We start from the raw sequence: 16,913 nt of genomic DNA on the forward strand, positions 1-16,913 counted from the left end.
ATCATCATCATCATGCTATGATCTTCATTTGCTTCACCACTTGGAGTGTGCTACCTATCTCATGATCACTTGATAAACTAGGTTAGCACTTAGGGTTTCATCAATTCACCAAAAACCAAACTAGAGCTTTCACTAACCCTAACCCTAGATTTGTCTTCTCCACTTCTTATGTCTGTTCCATAGACTCTGAATCTATACCTCTATGGCTCTATCTCTCTAACTCTATTTTCTCCTCCATGCAGGTCGGTTGCCGATGCCTCATCGTCCTTTCCTATGGCATAGACCGGGCACGGCGGCCACGCGCACCATTGAGGAATGGTGCTGGAGATAAGCCGTCCATGGTCAAGGTCACCATGGTGGATGACGATGATGTCGTCTATCCACTCACTGGCAACGATGACCTGATCATGGCAGGGCTGCTCCCAAAGGACGACAACGACATCCGTGATGACGCTGCTGCATTGTTGGGTATCGATGTCGGTAGCGACTCTGCTCCGATCAATCTGGACGGTGGTGACGGTGGTGGAGGGGTGGAGCCGGCGCCGTCGGCGATGGCGATAGGGACACCGGTCGGCTTCAATAGCACAAATGGTACCTCATGCCTTGGTAAGCATAAATCTGGTGTCTGGGTTGGTTTTGATGAGATCTATGAGACTGTGAATGGTCAAAAGGTTCAAATTGCTGCTATATGTAAAATGTATAAGAGTAGATTGTCTACTAGATCTTCTGCTGGCACTGGCCATTTGATTAGGCATCAGAAATCTTGTAGGAAAAAGGTTGATCATGCTCCTAGGGTTTAGTCTAGGCTTTCTTACAATCCTAATGGATCTGTGCATAACTGGGACTACAATCCTGCTGTTGCTCGCTCTGAGTTGTGTAGGTTGATTACTAGGCTTGACCTTCCATTAGGTATAGGTGAGTCACAGGCATGGGAGGATTATATTGTTCTTGTTCATAACCCTAGGTCTGCTAAGGTTTCTAGATAGACCACCACTAGAGATCTTGATAAGCTGTTTATTGAACGCCGTGATAAGCTTAAGAATTTTGTGTTGCCTGCTGCTTCTTCTATTGCTTTGACTTCAGACATTTGGTCTGGTAATGTTAAGGAAGACTATATTAGTGTTGTTGCTCACTATGTGAATGCTGATTAGGAGTTACAGAAAAAAGGTTATTGGTTTTAGGCTGATTGAGGTTAAACATTCTGGTAAAAACATTGCTGAAAGAATTGCTGCTGTGGTTGAGGAGTATTGTCTGATTGATAAGATTTTCTCTGTCACTCTAGACAATACTTCTTCTAATGCTAGGGCAATGAACACTTTGACACCTCTATTTGCTTGTTACTTGGGTCATGATCCTTCACCTGATCCTTTGGATCCTAGTAACCGTAAGTACAGTCTTGTACATCAATGTTGTGCTTGTTATATCATTAATCTCATTGTAAAATCTGGATTAAAGAGGTTGAAACCTTACACTGAAGATTTTAGAACTGCAATTAACTTCTTAAATTCCTCTAATAAAAGAATTGCATTGTTCAAGGAATACTGTAATGCTAAGGGTGTTAGACCTAGAAAGTTTGGCTTGGATATGGTTGTTAGATGAAATTCTACTTACCTAATGCTTAAACACTTGGTTCCATACAAGAATGTATTTTCTGTGTTCATTAATTCTTATTATGGTTCACAATTGTTGACTACAAATCATTGGTATTTTACTAAGAAGTTACTAGAGTTTCTGGAACTCTTCTATGACTCCACTGTTGTACTGTCTGGTGTTTATTATCCTACAAGTCCACTTGTTCTGCACCATATCCTAGAGATTGCTTCTCATTTGCATGCATGTGAAAAAGAGCATAATCTAAGAGCTATTGTATTACCTATGAAGCTTAAGTTCCTTAAATATTGGTAGGACATACCTCTGTTATATTCATATGCATTCATTCTTGATTCTAGAGCTAAGATGAGAGGTTTCTTTAATGTGCTGCAATTACTTGGTGAATACACTAGTTCTGAGTACAGTTCATACCATGTTGATGTCAAAACTGAATTGTATAAACTGTTTAACAAATATGAGAGCAAGTTTGGTGCAGCTAGGTCTCAAAGGGTTGCACAACCATCACATCATATAGGTAAGAAAAAGCAGGCCTGGGGAAGAATCTTTGGCCGTGGATCAGGTGTTGTTGGTCCTTCCCCTCTCCCTGCCACTTCATCTTCATCTACTTCTGCTGTTTCTAAGTTATCAGCTTACTTAAACAGTGACAATGTTACTTCTTATGAGGATGATTTTGACCTACTTCTATGGTGGCGTGACCACAAGCTAACCTTTTCAATCCTGTCTATAATGGCTAGAGATATCCTATCAGTTTCTGTATCTACTGTCTCTTCGGAGTCTTGTTTCAGTTTGACAGGTAGGATAATTGAGGAACGGCGGCGGCACTTGTCACCAGAGATTGTGGAGATGCTGGCCTACTTAAAGGACTAGGAGTTAGGAGAAAAAAGGGAACAACATGCTGTTGACAACCAAGAACTTGAAGACTAATTCTAGAACTTATACCTTGATGAAGATGGACCTGCTGGTGGTGCTCCTGGTACTTAGTGAGGTATTGAGGTTGAAACTTGCCTCCTGAGTGTGTGTGTGTGATCTGTGACTGTGAAAGGGTGTGTGTGACTCAGTGACTGTGAAAGACTTGTCTATCATTTGAACAATGGTTAATTAAGAGCTGGCTGCACTCTTTTTTTTCTTTCTAGGGTTTCTCACAAGGGTGAGTTTTATCTAGAAATTTTTTTAATGAGACAACATTGCACTAAACAGCTCATTTTGGTTATTTCTGTTGTCTGTTGGCTTTGGACTTTGATTCTGTGAATCAGTGAATGTATGAAACTATGATCTATGAATGTATCGGACATTTCGACTTCGATTCTGTGAATGTATGAAAATGTGACTATATCGGATAAGTTTTGGACTTTGATTTTGTGAATGTAAGAAACTGTGATGATGTATTGATGTGAACTGTGAATGTATGAATTATGAAACTGTGAACTGTTATCTGTTTGTGAAATTATGAATGCAAAGGGTAACAGGCCGTGGGCTAACATGGCCCGTGAGTCTGGCCGTGCTTCGCGGGCTGACCCAGCATGGAAATCGGCCCATAGGGCCGTGCCTGGGCAGAAGGCCAGGCCCATGGGCCTATGAGGCATGGCGTGCCGTGCCAGTCCGTTGGCTATATGGCCGTGCTGGCACGGGCCTGTGCCGTGCCGTGCCGGGCCGGCCCGTTGGCCATATATAATGAAGAGAGAGAGGGGAGAAAACCTGAGAAGAGATGAGGACGGGGCATTGCGCTAGGGATGGGCTGCGGGCGGCTCTATGCAAAACTGCCACAGAGGGGTGTTTTGTAAATTTTCCCTTCTTCATGTTGAAATAAAATTTACTTAAAGGTTCTGGTCATAAAATATCAAAACACGAATACTGTTCAGAGGGGATAGGATGGACGGCGGGTTGAGTTCCTAAACGTTAAAGGACTTTTTTGCAAAACATGCAGAGACGCGGGTCGACCCATGGAAGAGCCACTGATGCCTGGAATGCTCTCGTGCGAGGAGACTCAAGTGCATTTTAATCAACCCCAATGTATTTCTATGGACGGTTAGAAACACCGATGGTGCTTAGAAATCGATTTCCATACACGGTTGGTAATATGATCCACTTCTAAAAAAGGTTTCATACAAAAAAAAATCATCTTTTCAGATGAAGCCGGATAAAAGCTAACTGTATATAAAAGTTGTAGAGCTCGAAAAAAAATCTAAAATTTTATAGTTGGTGACCTTTTTCATTAGAAATCCTTTAGTCTTCCAAATATATGTCATGTTCACGTATTCTGAAATTTAAGATTTTAAATATTTCAAATGACCTTGATTGGACATGCCATATATTAAAATTATATCTCTCTAAAAGATCATTTAATGTGACTTGTGACACACCCTTTAGTGTGACGTGACGGATGGGCTACCATTCATAGCTAGTGGGCTTCTTTCAGAGTTAAAAAAAATCTGCTATCTTTTACGCTTGTTTTTACGGCATGGTCGTTTCGGCTTATACGATCGTAGATTATAAGCTGCAACAATATTTTTTCTCACACCAAACCAGCCAGCAATACTTCTGACTTATAATCCACGATCGTTTCAGCCGAAACGAACAGACTGTTAGTTTGTGATAGTGTTTAGAGGCAGGCCACGGTACTAACCGGTGACCGCACAAGAAATTAATTTTTAGGCAATTTCTTGAGGCCCTTGGCTAGAGGTAGTTGCAACAAGGCTAAGTCTAATACTTGTATACACGTAATTTTCATGATGACGTACTGGATTAGGCAGTGGTCCATGCTACGGAGGAGAAGCGACCACTGTTCAAGATGGGTTGCAGAAGTTGGGAAACTTTGATTGCGGCCGTCTTTGCGAAGTTTGGGTGAAACTTCAGGAATCGTATTGAAGCCTTGTTCTTTTTGTTGTTAGCCCTGCTCCTAAGTTAAGTTGAACCGTGTGTTGTTTTTTCTCTCTCTCTCTTGGACGTGAGAGTGTGTGCCTTATGACCTTGATTCGTATCTTATTTCAGCTGTTTATCATCCTCGGATGATAGAGGCTAGAACTTTATTCCGTTCTCTTAAAAAAAGGTAGTTGTAGCAATCACCTCTACAGATCGGATCTAACCAAAACTAAAAACAGTGTAGTAGTGTTTTTAGGCGGCTGTGGGAGAGACTGTGGAGCACCTATTCATAGCTGCCCTTTTGCAAAAGCTTGCTGGGAGTCCATTCAGCTGAGCATCAACCTCAATCTAGAACCTTACTCTAACTTAGAGAGTTTAAGAGCTTTGGTGGTTTCTTTGGATGATGCCTGTGCCTAGGGCTGCAGATTATTCTTCTTAAGTGAGGTGGACGCGTTATTATTACGCGCCAAAAAGAGCTACTCCCCAAGGTTGCAGGAATGGATAATCAGTGTTTCCTGAGTGTTAGGCCGTTGGCTGTCCAACTGCTCATTTTCTTTTTTTTCTTTTCTAGTTCCCTGATTGTCTTTAGGCTTTTCTCCTCCAACCCCCCCCCCCCCCCCCCCCCCCCCCCCCCCCCCACAAAAAAAAACACATCATTGATGTGAGTCATCGGTGATGTGTATAGCCAAAGCGCGTCTCTGATGTGAGTCATCAGTGATGCATATAGCTAAATCACGCTGATGTGAGTCATCAATGACGTGTATAGCCGAAAAGCTTCTCTGATGAAGGTCTCATTGGTAATGTGTTTTGGCTTCTCTGATGACAATTTACAAAAAGAAAAAAGAAAAACCTCTACCAGGATCCTACATACGTCAGTCATGTTTCATCCATTCCAGCAATCAAATTCTCTAGTGCATTGTTCAGTAACAATAATAAGAGAAGAAGTGGAAGAAGTAACAGAACAAAAGAACTGCATCCATTGTTTCAGTAATGATAACAGATCTAGCTTCTAGCATCAAGATGCCCTCTAACTAGATCAATTTTACACAAATAATGATGAATCAGATTATGGAGGAAAAATGCAAACTACGTTGTATGGCCGGCGCCTTCACCAGATCATGCTATATATCTAGCAGACTGATTCTGAGCCAGGAGTACCAAAGTAACAGCTTCACTGAGTCCATGACACTACGATAATATTTGCAGTGACGCAAATCCCCAGTAATAAGTTAGCAGCTGCAAACTACACAGGTCGATAATCAATAAACCTCGGGCCCTCAGCTTATGGCTCCTCATACAAAACTGACCAAGGCCCTGATTTCCATAGCAACCTGAGGTTTGTTTAGTGAGTTCACTAATTAATATCAGATCATAACAGAGCCTGCATTGCATCTACTGAAAAAGCATGGATGTCAGGGTGTTTATTTATTGAATATAAGCAACTCCAAAAATGCGCCTTTTTACCAGCCAAGATGTGGTTCGTTTTAAATACAGCCTACCAGCGGCAGCAAACATTTTTAAGGTCTCAACCCAGTCACCGTGAATTGAACTGCTCAAGTAGAATTATAATTCATATGAGATTATCATATTTACATGACAGAGATAGCTATGTGGTAGGCATGTTGTTGTGATCAAGGAATTGGTGGAGCTACTTAAACAAGGTAAAATCAGGATTACATTATCTGAAAAATGTTTACGTATTCATGGAATCGAATTTTACATATGCTCATATATATATATGTACATCATCATTATATATGGAATAGCAAGGTGGTGACCAACTTTTTTTATTGAAATATAAATCAATTAAGTTGGGTAACTTTGCTTTGGTCATCCAGTTCACCATGCAAGTGTCAGCAATGCCTTTATTCGCCCATGTTTGCTATGATCCAATTCAAATAGTGAGATGTTTATAGATAGCAATATTATATTGTGGTACTGCTAAATGAAATTTATATTTGACCTATTCTATAGACTGCACCTTTTTTTAATTACATGCAACCTTATTGATCATGTTTTTTTTTTATCTTTTTTATCAAGGGCATAAAAGGTTGGGTACTATATGATGGCAAGTTTGTTTAATTTCTTCCGGTGCCTGAGAAGAGATGTGTTGATCAGATTATATTAAACCCAATATCGGAGACTTTGTTTGGTTTGGTTTCATGATTTTCTTATATATGAGATAATATGAGATAAAGTTGTAGGGGTTTTATTGGATTGCTCAACTTTTCTATTTGATCCATTTCGCTGCAGCTATCACTGGTCATGCTTGCAAATATGACTTGGTTTTGCTATTATGCCATTTTTCCTTCACTAAAGCTAGGTTCCTTACAGTTTATTCTGCTCTCATGTTAATTAACTGCAGATGGCATTATGGCAATATGTAAAATTAGTGGTCCGTGTGCTCTTTTTTTTTTTGCAAGAAGTAATTGTTATTCCTCTATACTCCCTCCATTTTTTACATGTCGTATTAAGTTTATCCTAAATCAAATATTTTTTGATCACCTTGGAACCATAGAGCTACCTATCCTGACACCCGCCGGCGACGAGAAAACTACAGGTCAGCAACTTTAGGGTTTGTGGCTCCGAAGCGGAGGTTAGACGTGGCCAATGTGGGATCAGATGAGGACTCCAAACCAGAACCGAAGACACGAACTGGGCAGGCACCGATGGTCCCTACTCGAAATCACCACTAGGAAACCTAGACCCAGTTTAGATGCAAAATTTTTGGCAAAATACAACTGTAGCGCTTTTCGTTGTTATTTGGTAATTAGTGTCCAATCATAGTCTAATTAGGCTTAAAAGATTCGTCTCGTGGATTTTGTCTAAACTGTGTAATTAGTTTTATTTTTTATTTATATTTAATGCTTCATGCATGCGTCCAAAGATTCGATGTGACAAGGAATCTTGAAAAATTTGACAAAATGAAGTGGAACTAAACAGGGCCCTAGGTGCCGAGACAACGTTGTTGCCTCGGTCTGATCCTGATGGGATTGAACATAGCTTCTCGCTGCTACGCCTGTTGCTGTGCCAGACCGCTAGCCCGCGTCTGCTATACGTATGAGCGGTAGTCTATTTTTTCTGCCACGATATATTAGAGACACGAAGGCACGCCATCTAGGCAGCCTCTCAGAGTGTCCACAGATGTTCTATTTAGTTGGTGCGTTAGATAGAAATTTCATGACTCAGATGAAGCGCGTCACAATTAGTCTTCCTCCATACATTCGGCAGTGGATAGATGAAGCAACTGAACGCATTCAATGAAGTAGATGAAAAATTGAATGACCATGCATGCAAGGACAATATAACTGTAGGTGTACTTTGCATATAAAAAGTTACTACGGTAGGGGGATTTACATCACTGTGCTTTCGCGTGTCCTTTACATAAAAAAGTAACTATGACATGAGATATTAATGAATTTACTATTAATAGATACTATAGGCAGTAAATTTTCATGCATGTACGAGTGCCTCCCTAAGCTATCCAGAAATTCACTCAGTAAATTTGAAAGCACTGGACATCTTCACTTACGTAGGGTGGGTCAAAAGCAGGTGGACACATTTAATGCATCTCCTCCTTACCATCAGATAAAAATAATCAACCGACTATGCAGGAATATTTGTAGTTACACATGCATCCATGCATCTAAGAGATGGCTTGGGTTGCGTGCACATTGCTCCCGAGGTGATCGGTGGTTGGGGTTGATCGCCATTAATACGGCTACCATACTTGCATCTGCACCCATGCATACAGAGGTGCCTGTTCCTCCTCCAACTCTTGCCTATATAAGCATGTGACATCCATTGCAGATGTACGGCCACATGGGTACTGTTGTCCTATTCATTTTTGGCATTTCCTCCCATGTTGCTGCGTCGTTATCCTCTCGGCGAATTAAAAAAAAAACCCGTCCCTCTCTCGACCCTTCTTCTCGCCCTCTCCCGATCCTTCTTCTCCTTTCGTCGGACCAGGGAAAAAATGTCTCTCCTCACCTTCCCTGCCGCAGCTCACGGTCCGCCCTCCCCTCCCCACGTCGCCCTCCCTCCCGTGCCGCTGCTCACGCTCTGCAGCACGCCCCTAGACCGATGTAGCGGCGCGGCCAGCCCCGGCGTGCCAGCCTGGGCGCGGGCACCCCACGTCTGCGGCGCAGCTGCACGAGCACGCGCCGGCGGTGGCCACCTCCTGCCATGCCGTGGTGCGGGCGAGGCCCACAGGTTGCCGCGGACGCGGCACGGCGCAACCACACGGCCCCCCACCCCCCCCCCCCCCCCCCCCCCCCCCCCCCACAAAAAAAACACATCATTGATGTGAGTCATCGGTGATGTGTATAGCCAAAGCGCGTCTCTGATGTGAGTCATCAGTGATGCATATAGCTAAATCACGCTGATGTGAGTCATCAATGACGTGTATAGCCGAAAAGCTTCTCTGATGAAGGTCTCATTGGTAATGTGTTTTGGCTTCTCTGATGACAATTTACAAAAAGAAAAAAGAAAAACCTCTACCAGGATCCTACATACGTCAGTCATGTTTCATCCATTCCAGCAATCAAATTCTCTAGTGCATTGTTCAGTAACAATAATAAGAGAAGAAGTGGAAGAAGTAACAGAACAAAAGAACTGCATCCATTGTTTCAGTAATGATAACAGATCTAGCTTCTAGCATCAAGATGCCCTCTAACTAGATCAATTTTACACAAATAATGATGAATCAGATTATGGAGGAAAAATGCAAACTACGTTGTATGGCCGGCGCCTTCACCAGATCATGCTATATATCTAGCAGACTGATTCTGAGCCAGGAGTACCAAAGTAACAGCTTCACTGAGTCCATGACACTACGATAATATTTGCAGTGACGCAAATCCCCAGTAATAAGTTAGCAGCTGCAAACTACACAGGTCGATAATCAATAAACCTCGGGCCCTCAGCTTATGGCTCCTCATACAAAACTGACCAAGGCCCTGATTTCCATAGCAACCTGAGGTTTGTTTAGTGAGTTCACTAATTAATATCAGATCATAACAGAGCCTGCATTGCATCTACTGAAAAAGCATGGATGTCAGGGTGTTTATTTATTGAATATAAGCAACTCCAAAAATGCGCCTTTTTACCAGCCAAGATGTGGTTCGTTTTAAATACAGCCTACCAGCGGCAGCAAACATTTTTAAGGTCTCAACCCAGTCACCGTGAATTGAACTGCTCAAGTAGAATTATAATTCATATGAGATTATCATATTTACATGACAGAGATAGCTATGTGGTAGGCATGTTGTTGTGATCAAGGAATTGGTGGAGCTACTTAAACAAGGTAAAATCAGGATTACATTATCTGAAAAATGTTTACGTATTCATGGAATCGAATTTTACATATGCTCATATATATATATGTACATCATCATTATATATGGAATAGCAAGGTGGTGACCAACTTTTTTTATTGAAATATAAATCAATTAAGTTGGGTAACTTTGCTTTGGTCATCCAGTTCACCATGCAAGTGTCAGCAATGCCTTTATTCGCCCATGTTTGCTATGATCCAATTCAAATAGTGAGATGTTTATAGATAGCAATATTATATTGTGGTACTGCTAAATGAAATTTATATTTGACCTATTCTATAGACTGCACCTTTTTTTAATTACATGCAACCTTATTGATCATGTTTTTTTTTTATCTTTTTTATCAAGGGCATAAAAGGTTGGGTACTATATGATGGCAAGTTTGTTTAATTTCTTCCGGTGCCTGAGAAGAGATGTGTTGATCAGATTATATTAAACCCAATATCGGAGACTTTGTTTGGTTTGGTTTCATGATTTTCTTATATATGAGATAATATGAGATAAAGTTGTAGGGGTTTTATTGGATTGCTCAACTTTTCTATTTGATCCATTTCGCTGCAGCTATCACTGGTCATGCTTGCAAATATGACTTGGTTTTGCTATTATGCCATTTTTCCTTCACTAAAGCTAGGTTCCTTACAGTTTATTCTGCTCTCATGTTAATTAACTGCAGATGGCATTATGGCAATATGTAAAATTAGTGGTCCGTGTGCTCTTTTTTTTTTTGCAAGAAGTAATTGTTATTCCTCTATACTCCCTCCATTTTTTACATGTCGTATTAAGTTTATCCTAAATCAAATATTTTTTGATCACCTTGGAACCATAGAGCTACCTATCCTGACACCCGCCGGCGACGAGAAAACTACAGGTCAGCAACTTTAGGGTTTGTGGCTCCGAAGCGGAGGTTAGACGTGGCCAATGTGGGATCAGATGAGGACTCCAAACCAGAACCGAAGACACGAACTGGGCAGGCACCGATGGTCCCTACTCGAAATCACCACTAGGAAACCTAGACCCAGTTTAGATGCAAAATTTTTGGCAAAATACAACTGTAGCGCTTTTCGTTGTTATTTGGTAATTAGTGTCCAATCATAGTCTAATTAGGCTTAAAAGATTCGTCTCGTGGATTTTGTCTAAACTGTGTAATTAGTTTTATTTTTTATTTATATTTAATGCTTCATGCATGCGTCCAAAGATTCGATGTGACAAGGAATCTTGAAAAATTTGACAAAATGAAGTGGAACTAAACAGGGCCCTAGGTGCCGAGACAACGTTGTTGCCTCGGTCTGATCCTGATGGGATTGAACATAGCTTCTCGCTGCTACGCCTGTTGCTGTGCCAGACCGCTAGCCCGCGTCTGCTATACGTATGAGCGGTAGTCTATTTTTTCTGCCACGATATATTAGAGACACGAAGGCACGCCATCTAGGCAGCCTCTCAGAGTGTCCACAGATGTTCTATTTAGTTGGTGCGTTAGATAGAAATTTCATGACTCAGATGAAGCGCGTCACAATTAGTCTTCCTCCATACATTCGGCAGTGGATAGATGAAGCAACTGAACGCATTCAATGAAGTAGATGAAAAATTGAATGACCATGCATGCAAGGACAATATAACTGTAGGTGTACTTTGCATATAAAAAGTTACTACGGTAGGGGGATTTACATCACTGTGCTTTCGCGTGTCCTTTACATAAAAAAGTAACTATGACATGAGATATTAATGAATTTACTATTAATAGATACTATAGGCAGTAAATTTTCATGCATGTACGAGTGCCTCCCTAAGCTATCCAGAAATTCACTCAGTAAATTTGAAAGCACTGGACATCTTCACTTACGTAGGGTGGGTCAAAAGCAGGTGGACACATTTAATGCATCTCCTCCTTACCATCAGATAAAAATAATCAACCGACTATGCAGGAATATTTGTAGTTACACATGCATCCATGCATCTAAGAGATGGCTTGGGTTGCGTGCACATTGCTCCCGAGGTGATCGGTGGTTGGGGTTGATCGCCATTAATACGGCTACCATACTTGCATCTGCACCCATGCATACAGAGGTGCCTGTTCCTCCTCCAACTCTTGCCTATATAAGCATGTGACATCCATTGCAGATGTACGGCCACATGGGTACTGTTGTCCTATTCATTTTTGGCATTTCCTCCCATGTTGCTGCGTCGTTATCCTCTCGGCGAATTAAAAAAAACCCGTCCCTCTCTCGACCCTTCTTCTCGCCCTCTCCCGATCCTTCTTCTCCTTTCGTCGGACCAGGGAAAAAATGTCTCTCCTCACCTTCCCTGCCGCAGCTCACGGTCCGCCCTCCCCTCCCCACGTCGCCCTCCCTCCCGTGCCGCTGCTCACGCTCTGCAGCACGCCCCTAGACCGATGTAGCGGCGCGGCCAGCCCCGGCGTGCCAGCCTGGGCGCGGGCACCCCACGTCTGCGGCGCAGCTGCACGAGCACGCGCCGGCGGTGGCCACCTCCTGCCATGCCGTGGTGCGGGCGAGGCCCACAGGTTGCCGCGGACGCGGCACGGCGCAACCACACGGCCAATACCCAGCGGTGGCTGCCTTTCACCTTCGCCTCTCTCCTTCCCTCTCCTCACGCACATGGATGCTCGCACTGATCTACGCCGCCTCTTCGACCTGCCCTACGGCTGGCCGGTCTCACCCCGACCGCCGTGCTCTAGGGCTGTCCGCCCTCACGAACGCCGCCAACGCGACAATCCCTACCACTGTCTTCTTGGTCTGATCTGATATTTTCTTGGTCTGTTCAACATACCCATCTTTCGATCTCATCAGACTGTGTACTGTATTTTTTGGTGCCAGGTGCAAGTCAACAGCTCATTTGGTTGTAGCATGCCAGTGAAATTGGCTATATTTGTATCAGCTACAGGTACAAACATATATACATTATTGAATCATACTATCCTAATTATTTACTTATTTTCAGAACGTCATTTGGCTATTACTATTTGTTCTAGGAGAAACGACTCAGCCTGCTGTGATGCCAACACACAAATACAATATCTCCTGATGTTCAGAATTATGTTCATGCTGATTTGAGGTTGATCTATTACGGGGATTCTTACATCTTCAGTTAAAAATCCATCTACACAGTAAATGATTCAGTAAAAGCGTCATGTCTGAACACCACAAGATAGCAGGTACACCACACCCATTTCCACTACATGGTTCGGTAAAGACACTTCTTTGCTTTCTTCCTACAAATTATAATTTTCACTATCCTTTTTCAATTCTCTTCATCATATGCTTACATAAAGGATTAGTGGTATAAGTAACTGTGCTACAATTCACATTGATATGCAATATGTACGGTTTATAGGTTTGCTTAGAAGGTCAAATGTATGAACATTCTAGATTCATCACACCTCGACTCATATGGTTTACCGTCTTACATATAGTACATTTTTTTGCAATAATCCTCTTCTACCATTCAGTTCTCTGTTGTTCTACTCAATCTGTTTATGCACCACAAGCTGAAATAGCACTCTTCTTAACTATGCAAGGTGCTTCCATAAATGAGCGACCACCCCAATCGGAAATACATGTGTGACTCTGAGCAGGAGAGCTTCCCTTCAGGCTTCCATCTTCCATCGCGCTGAAAAATTAGGCGTGGCCTTATGTTCATGACTGACTGCGAATCCACATCATTACATGCGGTTCTTCTTCCTAATGATATATAGTACTAAATCTGTTATATGCTCATTGAAAATAACCCACCTGGACATGAATATTTTCAGGACATCTCAACCCGACGATGTTAATGCTACTCCAAGGTATTCATGCTACATACGCTTTGCCTCACTTGACATTTCTTGCATAATATTCTTCGTAATATATTTACTATCATATAATCAGGTATATCAACTTAACTGTACCCAAATAATAGCATTAGTACCATATATTCTAAGTTTATCAAATGGTTGATACAGACCATGTATGTTTAGTTGTTTACCATATATAGCATTAATAGCAACAACAAGACTATACATCCATGTTTTATATCAGTGCACCAATGGTTGAAACTATTTACCAAAGGATCAGTTAAACATAACAACTATTAGTCATCTTTGCACATCAGTCATTGAACTTAAAATTCCATAACACTGCTATGGCTGAATACATGGACACCAGATTAAGGCCAGTTCCTGGTAATCCTAGGATGAACAAATGCGACCTTAATGAAAGCAATAAAGTTCATAATTCAGCAATGCTTTGCACTTATCGCTTTTACCATCCAATGATGGACTTATTTTACCGTGCCCACATTGAGTTACTGAAAATCATAATAACTACAGATGTATCATGTATTTTTTTCCATGGTTAGTGCCATACAGACTAAAGCATGACACCTCTTCCTAACCACCATTTTTACTAAACTGCACACATGAATCTTCATGTCATACTTTTAATTTGCTACTTTGCCTAATACTCTCGACGACTCAGCTGCTTATATTGGACATTCCTTTCGGCACAATCTATAGCAAAGTTTTAACCTCTTCACAAAAATTATCAATTTTACATATTCATCACATGCCGTGTTATACACTTGGCATAAGAGGTTGGAACTTACACCACTGGCAGACCATATTCCATAGACCATGTTTCCTGCAGTTACACTACATATAGTACCATGCATTTATTTTACCAGTGGGACATATAGATAGCTTAGTGCATTTTTTTTCTAAAAAAGATTAACTACATTGACTGCAAATCATTTTTCCCAGATTCCATGGTGGACAGCATCCTACCAGATTAACAAGGAGCTTCCCAACTTTCTCCAGCATCGCAGTTCAACAGAATAGTTCGATTAATTATGGCTTTCATACGAAAAGGTTTGCTAGCACTAAAGATTCTGTGGTTCTCCCTGTAGGATTATACCATTATGTAGATTAGAGCAGGTGCCTCCAGCCCATTTATTTTTGTTCACGCATTTCTTAACGCTCCCCAGACCCCGCACAGAGCGGGAGCTCTCTGCACTGGGTAGGCCATTTTTTCCTGTTTGGTATTGAGTTACTGACTTGCTGCTGGTATTTCCTGGACCTTCTTTCATATATTTGCTGACTCGATTTGATAAGGCGTGATCGTCTTTACTTTAGGATACTGGGCTTATATATGTTCGTGGTTGCCCACTGACGCATGCCTTCTTATGTTCGTGGCCTTCATTTCAATCAATTTTACTCTTTATTTCTAGTTGATCAAGAAAAAATGGTACTGGAAACCAGTTTCATTTTTGTGGCCTGCTTTCAGTCTCCACAAGTTGATATAAATAATTTTGATTTGCTCCCTTTTTCCAAATTGGTTGGTTGCTTAAAACCCATGAGTACAACAGTACAAGGATCGCTTTGGCAGGTAGGTAACCTCAAATTTCTAGAGATCAATTAGTGAATACTAGAAAATTTATTGATGTTTGTTTTTTGGCTTCTTCATGTTCTCTTTACAACAATCGTTTAATTTGGCCTTATTTATTCTTTGCAGATTTCAAGGTGTTTTCTTTTTTTTATAATTATTTTTAGTTCTAGCGAAGCACATGTAATATTTTAGTTCACCATTTCCTTTATTCTTATGATCTATTGTCCAAACACTTTGCAATTAGTTATCCTAATCTAATTCTACAAGAACACGATGGGACAATTAGCTCCTAGATGATATCTCAAATTTTCCATTCCTCACTATATAATTGTATTTCATTTTATGTATATGCCATCGTGGACTGATCTTTCCGAGTTTATGCTTCGAGACTATTCCTGTATAAAATGGAAGTGTTGTGGCCTCCGCTATCAGTGAAGCGTGAAGAAGAATCAGTACATCAGGTTGCAACACATTGTCTCTCTCAAAACTCACTAAAGTTCCAATGTTGTCTATATGTTCAGAACATGTACACTTTTAGGTTACTATTATATTTCTATATGTTAATCAACAAATACGATAAATATAGGAGTATATACAAATAACATACTATCAACTCCAATTGCAATCCTTCCTAGCGCCCGCGGCAAAGCGCGGAGGGCCCACTAGTTAGAGATATGAAGGCACGCCATCTAGGCGGTCTCCTAGGGTATCCATGTATGTTCCATTTAGTTGGTGCGTTAGATAGAAATTCCACGACTCAGATGAAGCGCGTCACAACTAGCCTTCCTCCATTCATTCGGCAGTGGATAGATGAAGCAAGTGGACGCATTCAATGAAGTAGATGAAAAATTAAATAACCATGCATGCAAGGACAATATAAACTATAGGTGTACTTTGCAGGCAAAAAGTTACTATGGTAGGGAGATTTACATCATTGTGCTTTCACGTGTCCTTTACATAAAAAAGTAACTATGATAGGAGGAGTTTACATCACATGTGCCTTCTCCTTTTATATTAATGAATTTACTATCAATAGATACTAGGCAGTAAATTTCCATGCATGCACGAGTGCCTCCCTAAGCTATCTAGAAATTCACTCAGTAAATTTGAAAGCACTGGACATCTTCACCTACGCAGGGTGGGTCGAAAGCAGGTGGACACATTTAATGCCTCCCCTCCATGCTACCATCAGATAAAAACAAGTCGGGCAGGTGGACACATTTAATGCCTCTCCTCCTTACCATCAGATAAAAATAATTCACCGACCATGCAGGAATATTTATACTTACATATGCATCCATGCATCTAAGAGATGGCTTGGGGTGTGTGCACGTTGCTCCCTAGGTGGTCGGTGGTTAGGGTTGGTCGCTATTAATACGGCTACCATACTTGCATATGCACCCATGCATGTAGAGGTGCCCGTTCCTCCTCCAACTCTTGCCTATATAAGCATGTGACATCCATTGCTTCATCGCAGCCCTCCCAGCCCTCCCACTATCTCCATGTGTCCTCCTTGTAGTTCATATATGAGGAATCAGTAGCTATGGCCTCAGGGGCACTCACAATGGTGAGTCGACCCATCTTAGATAAAGGCAGCCATGTCAACTGAGCCCATGAGTCGACTCCTGGCCCAACAGTACCATAGGCCCCATGGAAAATTAAAAAATGATAAACAACGTGACCTTTGTTTCTTCCATTGTACTGCTTTCTTCCACCTCCGGCGGTTCTG

This window comes from Miscanthus floridulus, chromosome 3 (assembly GCF_019320115.1).
Source record: "Miscanthus floridulus cultivar M001 chromosome 3, ASM1932011v1, whole genome shotgun sequence".
Lineage (NCBI taxonomy): Eukaryota > Viridiplantae > Streptophyta > Magnoliopsida > Poales > Poaceae > Miscanthus > Miscanthus floridulus.